Raw genomic sequence first — 13,161 nt, 5'->3', positions numbered from 1 at the left:
GAAAACGAAGTGATTGTCAATTGGAATGTGTTTGTGCTGCGTATTTCAGAGCGCTCCTTTGAATGTGTGCTGTTAATAAACAATATTTTAAACAGTCGAATGTTCCCTGATTTATTTGACTATGCATAAACCAAACAACACTCAAGTTTGTTACTCAGAGTAATTCTTTGAAGTAGCAATTGCGTGTAGTCTGTATCTGTTCATTCAAAAAGTGCAGCTAATAAACTCGGACTGTGAGATTTTTTTAAAAGAAAGAATTTTTAGAGAAACTGTTACATTTGCGTGTTTAAAGATGCAGTGTCTTACAAAGTTCTGCTAAGGGTCTCTTAGATTTTACTATTCTGCGATTGTTATTCCATTAATTACATCCTGGTTACCCTTCCCATCCCATTTGATTGTAGGTTTGTCCTAATTGTACTGTCAAAATCAATCCATGTGAAATGGTAAGGCTTTTATTTTAAAAATAAAAACCTTTCCTTTTGCCTCTCTCCTGTTTGGAACATTTTCCCTGACAAAGTAGAGAGAACCCAAATCAAAACAAAGAAGCAACCAAAAACCCAGATGCGCTTTTAAGAAGATGACTCAAATAGGCTGCTTACTTCATTGAAGTGAAATTATAGATTGCATTGGAAAGCTTTATGTCTGTAAAATGTCTTCATCTGTAGCATTTAAGTATGTGTTTAACTTCCCATACATAAACTGTTTCATGAAGTTTGGTAGAATTGCTTGCCTGGGTGAAATTGAGCAGATTCAGAAATAGAGCAGATGCAGAAATAACTCCTGAACCTTAATTTAAAAAGGTCATGCCCAGAAAGTAATTGTTTAGACTTCATTATTTAAATGACTTGTTGCTACTTTAATGCTTCATAAGAAAAATGCTTGAAGGAACAACATTCTGTTGAAGACTAGGCATGCATTGTTTTCCAAATTCCTTTACCCCCACATGCAATCCCATAATACATGGAATACTGACCTTTATTTTTCTTATAAAACTGTAGTTTTTGATGCATTTATTATGCTTCCTTCTATATGAAAAGCAGGGACAAGCATTTCTAGGATTATAGACGAGCTACCCTTGAAGCTTTTATATTTTTAAGTATGTTCCTTTTCTTTCTATCCTATTTGTTTTTCATCAGCAGCTACCTTCTGGCCTGGTTTTAATGTGCTTGATTTTAATGTTGAGTGTAATTATGTTTTGTAGTGTTTTTTTTTCCTTTTTTTTTTTCCCAGGCATAATCTGTGGGATAGCTTTGTGTAAACAAGCAAACAAAAATGCTGTACCCTTCCCCCAACCTGTGTGTCAGCAGCATTTGGATGATAAACACTTGTGGTTTGTAGGGAAGGGTGTTTATAGTAGTGACTGCTCTCCCAGGAAAGCCCCACTGTGTCTGCTGGCTCTCCCCTCACTGCTTATATGGATTTATTTACATGGGCCAATAACTTACCCCTGAAAATGTGATAAAGGTGCTGATTTTCTGACTTTACTCAAAAAACATTAGCTGTAAATATCTAAAATGCAATGTTTATGCAGTTTAGGAGCAGATCTGTAGATTTTTTCCTGTTTTGGAACAGCTTTGTAAGTGATGCTACAAGTTTTTATCCAGCATAGTCTTCAGGGGAAGTGAAGGGTTTTATTGTCCTCAGATAAACCAGAGTGTGTCCTTTGGGAATCAAGCATGTGAAAGTCCATTCCTGTTCTGGTCCAGGCCTGTGTAAATTGATGTTACAGCAGTCCTGGTGCTGCCATTCCTATTGTCCTAAACCTTCCTTTGGATCCAGCTCACTTCAGGATGCTAACCCATCCAAAAGACCTTTCTTGCTGGGTGTGTTACCTGTGTTGCTGTATTGTCCTTGGATTACTTTCCTGCTCATTTTTCAAACAGTGTTTGCTCACGAGGATGTCAGATGAATGCCATTACTGGCATAAAGGAGGGTCAGGAGCATGCTGAAAGACAGATCAATGCACCCTGAATTTCTATCAGCTGAAACATTCCTAGAGCCTTGGGCACAAAGCTGTTAGTGAGGTGCCTTAGTGTCCTACATGCTCCAAGGAAACTGATGGGAGCCCTTGGATAATTTGCCTCACAGGCAGTTCATTCATGCCTGGCAAGTTGCAGAGGCTCTGCCTGAGTGGAGAATGAGCTTTGCTGTTGACAAGCGTCAGAAGAGTTGCAGGCACTTAGGAGCTGAGAAGTCTTTGTGCTGTGGAGGATGACCTGAATCATCCAGCTTTTTGTGTCTTTCAGGTGCCCTGGTCTGTGTTCCCACTTAGGTTGCTCAGTCTGTGTCTCACCATGAAACTAAGCTTCCGTGGATCATAGTTTTGATGGCTGTTGTGTATTTTAAGCAGTCGTTCTGAGCCACTGCTCTGAACTGCAGCAGCATTAGCTGCTGTCAGAAGTGCATGTTGAGTGTCCTGACAGAGTTATAGAAACCAGATTTATAAATCCCCCAGCTTTACTAAACCCTTTTCTTTTTTTTTTTTGCTCTAACAGTGATACTTTTTCAGAGTAAAGCAATCAACCTTGGTGTATTTTGTCTTCAGCTGAACCTTGGCTGAGGTAGATAACCACTCTTTCCCCAGCATATCAGCACAATATAAAGCTGTTACATAACTGGCTACAAAAGGCACTTAGAGAAGTCTCTGAAAGGAGCAAAGGTGCTACCAAATGTAGGTATTCTGGGTTAACAGCTAGGAGAAATCCCAGGAGCCCTTACTGTTCATGCATTTTGAAGTGTGTTTGATGTGCTTCACCAAAAAAATTATCAATTTAATATGTCTGAATAATGGAATGTGGATGGGATTTAGGAAGAACACAGATGTTTGTAAGGATCACAGAAGGGCATGAGAAAATGCCTGTTTTGTTTTGTTTGTTTTTGGTTTTGCTGGTATAAGCCCTAATCATAAATCTATCCTTAGAATTTACATACAGTACTTCTTGGAAAAGGTAAAAGAGAGAACATTCTGTGTCTTCCTTAGCTCAGCAGCCAAAAGGTGAGAGGATAAAGAAGAGAGGATCCAAAGACTGGATTTGATTAATTTTCCCATACACCCGTGGCAGCTTTCCTGTAGGATGCTGTTTTGTACCCAGAAGTTAAAAGAGAAAACCTGTGAGGTGGAGCAGGATGTTTTCTGTGAGGTTTGGTTGCTCTAAGAGGACTGAGGAATGATTTGTTCTTGATTCTGTGTGCAGTTGCAATGTGTAGGACAGAAGGCTTCCAACAGTATAGCAGTTTTATTTGGCTGTTTTCACAACTGATAAATGCTGGTGTAACATGTGTAGGCTCTGTTGTGGTTGTTTCTGTTCTGATTTTTATCAACTCCTCTTCAGGGAAGCCTTTATTGTGTAACATAGCTTTGTATCTCAGAGCATTTTGAAACAAGACAAGTGATTGTTGATGGAGTGGGAGAAATTTCTAAATGAAGTTGTCTGATTCTTTTATTTTTTTCCTGTGAGCAGATTTTGCCTGTGAAGAATATAGTATCATTAGGATTTTCTGGTGCATTTGCTGTATATTCACAGTTGGGCATTTCACTGAGCTGGTGTGTGTATAAGGAGTGAATGACTGCTTGATGCCATGGCATGCAATCTCTGTAAAAACAAAATGTAGAAAAATAAGGGAATAAAGCTGTTACTTCAGTGGCTTTCTTATCTGTGCTGCAGCTTAATTTAATTCAAATGCAATCCAGGGAAATCTCAAAGGGATTAAAAAAGCAACAAAAACTAAATCCTTCTTATTGTGGCAGGGGAATTCTTGTGGCTGCAGTGGAATGAAGCATCGAGTGCAGTGCTGGAAGTGGAGCAGGATGCACGAATGAGCCTGGGACATGGTTCTGGGTGGCTGTGGCTGGGTAGGGCATGGCACCCCAAAGACTTGGAAACAAATTAGTTGCTCCTGTCAATGAAATCTCTTTCTCTAAGCCTTATGCTTTACTTTTCAAAGACAACAAGTTCCACAATACCGTGCTGAAACAGAATGAGGAAGAAATATTTCCATTGCACGTGGCTTTGTTTGTTTCGATTGTGGTCATGTTTATTTCTTTGCTTGTTTCTTTGTTTGTTTGGTGGAGGTTTTTTTTTTTTTTTTTTTTTTTTTTTGTGAGATAAAGCTCTCTTGAAAGTCTGCTTGAAAGACCCCCAGTATTTTCTGGTAGCATGTATTCCTAAGATATCCAAGCAGTTTCTTCTAGTACATAATGTTGACTTAAAAAAAATGAATTTTTTTGGTTTATGGATTTATCCTTTTGGAGAAATCTTATAATCAACGCAGATCATGGAGGTCTTTCCCTCACATGTCTGTAATGAAATTTCTAAAGAACTTGGATTTCAGACTCTTTACTCACTCAGTCTTTCCATCATAATAACAATAACACTAAAAATACTTATTTTTCAGCCTTTCATTTTAAACTAAAATATTCCTGGAGGCTTTTTTCTCTGCAAGCTATCTGCATTTGGTCTGAAATAGAACACAGATTATGTTGAGGGAAGTAGCATTTCCTATCTTTGTGACTAAACTGCAGTCAAGGAACTCTTTCTTCCCTGTTCTGTCCTGGATTAATTTTGTGGATTATCTGACAAAAAGACACTTTTCCTGCAGCCTGTTCATGGCAAACAGTTTGTTATGCAAGCCTGAATACTGTGTAAGCCCTGGCCTTCTATAACCACAGTCATATTTTTCAGTGGAGGGACAATGAGACTGACATTTAACTTCTCCAATGCCCCAAACATAACAGCCTTATCTTGTAACAGCAAGGAAGAGAATTACACTGCTGTGGTAGCTCTCTTACATCAATTTAAATTACCAGCTACCTCCCCAGTTACTGCTGCTCACAAAGGAAAGCCACAGTCACTGTGGAATCATCTGTAAAATGTGTAAAAGCAGATTCACACTCCAGCCTTGATAACTGCCAGTGAAAGTTGTAGCCTGCAAATATCCACTGGTGAGTGGGAGGTTTTCCTTTGGTTCATTTCTCCTCTTTGTCCTCTTTGCAGTAGCATGAGACTTTCAGGCTCTTTGCTTCTCTAGTGAAAAAAATGATTTCTAACAATAGCATTATCAGTATCGATGAGATTAATTTTCTTCTGCTCGGTGTTTTGGGAATTGTGTTCCATTTATATGTGTTTGTTGAAATAAATCACTCCTGTGGTGTCAGTGGTACGTTCTGAAGTCAAGGACAATCCAATTAGTGTTGATTGGGATTTGGCAGCTAACTCCCTGCTCATTGAGCCAAGAACATGCTGGTTATTGCTTATCTGCTAGTGACTAGATAGATCCTGATTTCATGTCTCTTAATGTTTACACTTCTCAGTTTTCAATCTTCTGCAGATTGAATACTATGAAAAAATGCAATCATTGAACAGAGCTTGAATTCTTTGTTTCCTTTCTGGGAGTGTTGTGTTCTAGGTGTCAGAGTAACCACAACATTTGCACTGAGCTGGACGTGGGTGAGGGGCTGTCACTGCTGCAGCCAGAACCAGACTTAGTGACAGTACGATCTGGGATTGTGTGTAGTTGTTGTGGGGGAAAGCTGAGGGACAGAAAAAACAAACTCATCATAATTCTGGATACAAATTCAGGATAGTTGCATGCAAAACCCCATTGGATCATGGGAGACCTCAGTGGATAAATAGAGACAAAGGAATGTTACTGGGCTTATAAAATCAATCACTCAGGAAGAAATTCAAGGGGGGAAAATAGAAGGTAGGAAAAATGTCCTTATCGTGTCCTTTTACTGTGGTTCATGTGTTGTTTTCTAGGATTTAAAACTCCAGAAAATCCATTATCTGACACTTGGATTGACCTTCAGCAAGATAGAAAATGTCTTTTTTGGATGTTAGAGTGTCAGGTTGTGTTGCTGGAATAGCAGCTGAAAGGAAGATAAGACATTCTGGCAGAGGATTTCTCAGATGCTTGTGGGGGAAAAGGGATGACAGCTCTTCTTTCTGGAACCTTGACTTCAGCTGTGGAATGTTGTGGGTTTTGTTGGGCTGCTTTTGCCAGCTGCTGTGGACAGTGATGCCAGGAGTGTTGTCAGACTCTGTAGTGGCTGCTTGTCACTTCCTTGTGGCTCAGGAACCCTTCCCAAGACATTGGCCACTCCTCCTGCTTACTCTATTTGATACATTCTGGTATTTCAGAATGTTTTCTGTCTTCTAGGTTTATTCCGGAAGAATCTCTGCCTTATCATCTCTCTCACTTTCTCCTTCCTTCTCTCACTTTCAGTATCTATTTAACTATCTACTCTGTGGTTTTCTGAGATGAAGTCTTCTTGGCCACTCAGTCTGATTTCTTATGGTTTTCATCTTTAAATAAACAAATTCCAATTCATCACACAAACACCAGGGCCAAGTTTTGTCCCTTCTGTAAATTTTGGGCCTAAAAGCATGTTTGGCAGAATTTTAGTTTAGGCCAAAAAAAATCCTTTTCTCCCCAGTCTTATTTCTTGGACGCAGGAAAAGTATTTGGTGTGAAATTTTACTGAAATAATTCATCTGGAAACAGATGCCAACCATTGAGACTTTGTATGGTGCATTTACTTTAAGTAAAAAATAATTGAAAATAGTTAAAGAACAAGATAGAGCCCCATTAGAAATGCCTATAGCTGTTAGTTATTTGTGTATCTAAAAACATCACACTCTTGTTTCTTAGTTTGTTATGACTGCACCAGTTGAAGCCCAGTAACACTTTTAGCTTGACCACTGTGTTGTTGAAGTCTTCCACAGTTTAGATTTGTACATTTAACATGTGTATTTTTGTTTTGGACAAAGAAATGCAGACGCTCATTTTTTTTTTATGACTATTGTTTTCTGGGCTGTAAATCTAATTCCTAAATGGCAGTGAGAATAAGCTGTATGTGTGACTAACAAAATACTCAAGACTCAAAAGACAAAGTTGTGACCTTGTCATAAATTCAACTGTAACGGAATTTTAATTCTTGAAATATTGTTGAATTGGCATACTGTACTTTTTTAAAAAATTAGGGAAGCTGTGTTTTTGAATTCTGTTACACAGACTGCTTTTCATAAACATGCAAATTGCAATTGCATGAAAATAGAAGAAGGCCACATGCTTTGTTCCTGTGGAGCTGTTTCTTCATAATTAATGTATTTTCCCAGAAAAACACATATTAGTTTTATGAAGCTTGTGTGATGACTGGGCTGTTACTGGTCTATATTGTTGGTGTGCTATTTTTAAACTAGGTTTAGTACAAAATATTCCAGTAGAACTTAGAAGAGGATTTCCATTTTCTTTCTTCTTGTTTTATAGTTTGTGAAGAGAGAATTAGTAGGTTTGATAATTTTTAAGAATATATAATTTTTAAAGAAGATTTCAAAGAAAAATTGGTGATAAAACCAATTTTAAAAGCCTTCCTAAAACACAGATTTAAACCCACGTTTCCCCCCATACTTTTTGGGGGCTAATTTAATCTATTTAGAGTCTTCCTCTTTTGGGCTGCAAGTTCTTAGAATCTTCAGCCTGTGAGAGTTTTTTTCCTTCAGTGTATTTTGTTCAGTGGGCTGCCAGGCAGAATTTGCTTTTTGTAAAGTGTCTTAGCCTGGGGCCTCTGCCTGAGCCATAGGTTGTGCCCAGCTGCAGCTGAGGAACAGGTTGGAATTTCCTGTAAAGGGAGGGAAGAGCTGCTGCCTTTGGGATTCACCCTATATTTCTTACAAGTGCAATTATTGAATTATTCTTACTTTAGAATAATTCCTTTAATGCCTTTCAGGAGCTGCTCGCTTTTGCAAAATAGGAATCTAATTAGAATGTGTCTCTCATGATCAGTAAGTTTCAGCAGTAGAAAGCCCTTGGTTTGGAATGGATGCTTTTAGTGATATTTCCAAAACAAATAAGATAACAAGGCATACACACAGAATAAAAGGATGTTTTCTGTGGTAATAAATATTCAGTTTGTGTTCAGAAATCCATGCAAGTGTTCAAAGTGTTGCAGAGGAATGTTTCTCCCCATGGCAATTTATAGTGACAAAAACTGAAATGCTGATTTTCAGTGATAAATTCTGTTCCACTTTGCTGCAGTGAGTTCAGAGAACACCTGTGAAGGTCTCAGGTTTGCCCTTTAGCTGGAGGCAGCGATTTTAGACCCTGGTGCCAGTTCTGTGCTGAGATTTGGACTCAAGCTACCTGTAAGCATGCTTGAAGCTGAGGCACGTGGTTTTGGAGTAGTGACAGTGTGTGTTCCCTTTTCCAGCTCTGAGGGTTGGTTCTTTGCAGCAGGGAAGGAGCAGAACATCCCAGAGCCCCTCACTGAGCAGGGTGTGCTCAGCCTGCAGCTGGGACTGCGCTGCGCTTCAGCAGCACAGCCAAAGCAAGTGGCCCTGTTGTTTCAGCCACAGGCAACTGAAAAGAAAACAAAGCCATAGAGAGTCACATGTTTGTGATTTGGAATTCAAAACTCTTCTTTCAAAAGATTCTCTTTCCTGTTTGATCAACGTGCATAAATAATGATACCGGGTTTGCCCCTGAGTAAATGGCGTCCGCTCAAGTTGTGGCGCTCCTGTAAGGTTGTTGTTTCAGCACGATGTTTTCCAAATATTTTGTTTATGGTGTTTATTATTAAAAGAGATGAGATCATACATCTTTAACAAAATAATCTCCTGGAGGCTGTTTTTTATCATTTTGTTCTCTTTTGCCACATGGCATCATTTTGGAAGAGGCAAGACTGTCACTCATTTTTTGTGAGAGAGAAAAGACCTCAGAAAACATGCTTTGTGCCTTTCAGACCTTGCAAGATGTTTTTGCATTCTTACAAAATTGTTGACATGCTAGTTTATGGGTTTCTTTATTATTTTTGTTTTTAATTTACAAAAATGTGGCCAGTTTTAGTAAATAGCCTTTTTTGGAAAACTGCAGTTCAAGGACATGGGGGTTCCCTGGTCGAGTCTCTAGCCATAGCTATTGGTAATCAGAGCTGCTCTTCTTGCTGATAGCCTAGTAGAAGACAGAAGGTAGCAGTTTACATCCATACTTAATTCTGATAAAAATGAGGATTGTTGCTCTTTCCAGAGAGGTAGGATTTGAGAGGCCTAACTCAGAAGACTGTTGTTTTTATAATCTTTTGTTTTCTTGTGAATATGCTTAGCATTATTTGACGTTAAAAAACCCAGAGGTATGATTCAGATACAAGTAATAATAACAATAATATTTTTTTTTAAGTAAGGCCTTAACTGGTCTGCAGCTCATTGTTTCTGTCTTGTGGAAGAGACCTTGGAGATATTTCAGTTCCCAAAGTTGTGATGGTTAAGGATAGGATGCTGAAAAGGAAAACCTGTGGATCTCCTATCTTCCTTTGTAACTGAGTTGTGTGTGTTTTGCTTATTCTCAGCCACTGTTCTTAAAGTTATAATAAAGTCTGTGGGTTGAGTTGTTTCCTATCCCTAACTTCTTTTCTCCTTCTCCTCCCTGACTCCCCAAAAATCAGTAATTCTTCTTGTTTTAAGTTTCATATGAAAACAAGAAGAGTCATGGCTACTAATAAAATTCTGAAGCAGAAGACTCAGAATATAGTTCTGTTTAAAAATCCCGATATAAAGTCTAGAAATGAGCAGTAGAAAACCCTCATTACTTACTGTCTCTCTGGTATCTACTCCCTACCTAGTCTTAACTGTTCTCTTAAAGCTTTGAAAATAGATTTGCAGAGACCAAAACATAAATAGTATGTTTTATTAGATTTGATTTATGGTCTTATGAAAACTCTGGAGTTTTTTTATTCTTTTCCATTAGATGGTTACTGAGAGGAGCTTTGGACTTCAGTGATCTTCATGTAGTTGTATAAAGCACCATATGCTTTCTGCAGTTTTCACAGCAGATGGACCAAGGTTTTGTCCACATGGTCTTGCCAAACTTAATTAGCAGCAGATTTTTATGTCTGAATCTAAGCTATTCCTGATTTAATGGTAAGAGTTGTAAGAGTTATGTATAGAGTAAAGGATCATAGAATGGTTTTGGTTGGAAGGGACTTTAAAGATCCTCTGGTTCCATGGGCAAGGTTCCCAACCTTCCACTGTATTGGGTTGTCCTTCCTCTGTTGGTGCCCCCAGAGGTGGTGGAGCACTCCAGGTGAACTCTCAGGAGAGCAGGATAGGAGGAGGGAATCACCTCTCTTGACCTGCTGGTAAAGGATGGGTGCAGGTGGTCACTGTTCCTGGGCAAAACTGGGAGCATGGACTCCCAAAATTAATTTTGCAGACCTTTTTTTGTTCAACCTGTAAATATCAAGTAAAAAAGGAAGTGGAATACTTAATGCTTAAGACTTTTAGATGATTAAAAGACGGTAATTAAAAAAATTCTGAATAGCTGAATCTAAAACTTGTGGTTAAGGGCTTCAGACAGAGCTCGTGATACTGAGTGACTAGAATGTTCAAATTTCATTCAAATAAAATGCATTTTTATAAATACAAGCCAAAGTACATTTAGTGGTGAGAAAGAATTCATAGCAATGGTCTCTAATTTAGCTGTTGTCACTAAGTGGAAAAGTTCTTGGAATTTGTTGGGACAGTTCTCTGTAAAACTTCAGCCTAAAGTCTGGTATGGCATCAGTAAACTCTGAAATAAACAGTGTGTAATTGTGAAAAAAACCCACCCAAAACCCCTGTGGTGTTGGGACTTGCAGCTCAGGGGCCAGGAATGGGTTAGGTGAACCCCAGAAGTCCTGCTCAGCCCTGATCTCTGTGATCCAGACCCCTAAAGACTGCACAGGACCAGTGGGAATTGTCTGGTCCCTTCTCCTCTCCCAGCATAAATGGCTGCAGCCTTTGCGCTCTGCCTGGGCAGACCGTGACTCATCCTCAGAGCCCTCCACACCAGCCCTCCACACCTCCTCGGGCAGCCTATTCCAGCTCCTCTGGCTGACTTTCAGGAGACTTTTCAGAGTCTTTGAGTCCTGCGGGTTTGGGTACAGTTGTCAGCCTGTTACTGCTCTTCTCCTTGAAGTGTGGGGACCCCACTGGATGTGGTAATTTACATGAAATCTTACCAAAATACAGAGTGAGGTTTTCTGGGCAGTTCTGTGACATCACTCTGAGCTTTTTATTTGGTTTTTTTTTTTTTTAGCTCTCAGCATCACAACACTGAGGGTCACTTTGTGGTTTGCTTTAATCTCTGCATCCCTTTTACCTAAACCACATTTTGGCCATCCCCCATATGTGCAATCAGGTGTTCTGGCCTAACTGCAGCTTTGCAGTTCTCCTTAGTCACACTCTTAACGTTTTTTCATAACTTTTTTCCCAGTCTTTCAGGATAATTTTGAATTCTTACCTTGTTCTCTACTCTGTTTTTTATCTTCATTTTCAGAAAAGAAATAATTTCTGTATATATAAATATTTTTGTAAATATATATGTTTATATATTAATAGAACAGGTGCATTTATATTCTGTGCTTCAGCCTGCAGCAACTTCCATCAAAACTAAACCAAAACCCACTTCAAACCAAAAACCAAGCATTGGACCCCACAATGGCTCACATATCATGTCTGAGAGATAGAATTAGTGCTGCTGTAAATATGATTGAGTGTGTGTAGTGGATAAATTTGCAGAAAGCACATTCAGTTGATGTCCCTAGGCACACTAAATTTTGGGTTGTTTGGGGATCGTTTAAGTAGGGTGATATTTCAAGAGTCAGAGACTTCAAGAAAGAAGTTGGCCAGTTATTTCCTGAACAGCAGAACTAGTGACGTGTTTCTGCACATTTTTTGTCTTTTGTCTGGAATGGCCCTGGTAGTGCTGCTCCAGACAAGGAACAGGGTGTCTTGAACACTAACTTTTCTTCAGCTCAGGGTCACTGTGTGTTTATTTATTTATTTGGGTTAAAGGCCATTCGTCACACAGACGTCGCTTCTGTAGGAAACCTCTCTGCAAGGAGCAGCTTTACTTGTGAGAACACTATTTAGGAGAATGTTTGCCTGCCTTTGTGGCAGTCACATTATAATATGCTCCAGTTAAGACTCTGGGCCTGCCACAGCCTCAGAAGGGAGATGCTATGTTCTATTAATTAATTACGGGCCCATAGTCAAATGGCATTTAATTGTTTGCTAGGACATGGATGTGACTCTCTTTTCTTTGTTTGTGCTCTCATTTCAGGCAACCAGTTCCTTTGGTTTCTTGCAATTGCAAAATATGCATTGAGAAGTTAAAAAATTACTATTTTTACTGCTAATGGGGCATGCACTGGAAGTGCATTTGGATGTGCAAAATCTTGGCAGTGTAGCTTATTTATGGGGCAGGAGATGGCAGTAAGGAAATAGGTGATTTAGCACAAGCACAGAACCATACTTTATTCTTACATTATGGTTTTAAGAGAACTCTCAAAACCCCTGAAATACCGTAATAATCATTCAAATTTACACATTTATGTTTATTTTGTGCCTTCCTGTTTGATTTTTTTGGGGGTCTTTTTCCAATCAGGTATTTACCAGCATTTGCAGTGCTTGTTTAGAGATCAGGTGAAATATTCTGTGCTAAGTGAGCCAAATACAATTCACAGTTCAGCTTCAGGGAAAACTGCTGGAGTTAGAAGTAATAAAAATACACAGTAACAGTTGTGATGTTTCAAAGTTTGTGTCTGTGGATTTCGAAGAAATTTGCATACAGCATTATTTTTAAGAATTCACATTCTTTGTGTTGATTTTTAATTTAAGGCACTCTGGCAGCTGGTTCTGTGGGCAAGGAGGGAATAGGGAATGAAATGCTGTTAACCTCTGTGAGCCAGAGCACAAACAAACAGTGTTTAACTTGGGGACAGCTGAGGGTGTTCCAGACAATGGTGTTAATTTTGATTGCCTGTTTGAAGTAGCCCCGTGCTTTTTGTTCTCATTTCGGAAGCCAAACACGTTGTTTGGAACTGGTGTGCAGCTGTGAAGAACAAAGTTTGTCATGCAGGAGCTGAGCAGGATGACATCAGGGGATGATGGTGGCTGCTGTGTGTTTGCCCCTGCTGTGGGAGCGTGACCACTGCCATGGATTCCTTTCATTTGGGGTCAGGCAGGCAGGCAGGGGTGGGATTGCATTCTCTGGGTATTTTTGGTCCCCTTGTTAATGGGGGCTGCTGTTGTTTTGGGGCTCTGTTGCAGGGTGTTCCCCTGGGCTGTGCTCCTGCAGGGGCAGCTCAGGCTGTTTGCATGGTGACACTCCAGCCCTTTGCAATTC

At 39.4% G+C, this 13,161-nt stretch overlaps 1 protein-coding gene across 11 annotated transcripts in view; it reads left to right on the top strand.

Moving 5' to 3' along the window:
• SBF2 (SET binding factor 2) overlaps nucleotides 1–13,161 on the top strand; it is a 232,315-nt gene that overhangs the window by 910 nt on the left and 218,244 nt on the right. The window lies entirely within an intron of this gene.

This window comes from Zonotrichia albicollis, chromosome 6 (assembly GCF_047830755.1).
Source record: "Zonotrichia albicollis isolate bZonAlb1 chromosome 6, bZonAlb1.hap1, whole genome shotgun sequence".
In the NCBI taxonomy this organism is placed as follows: domain Eukaryota; kingdom Metazoa; phylum Chordata; class Aves; order Passeriformes; family Passerellidae; genus Zonotrichia; species Zonotrichia albicollis.
Note: the sequence above shows the minus strand (reverse complement) of the source record. Positions and strands in the feature narration are given on the sequence as shown.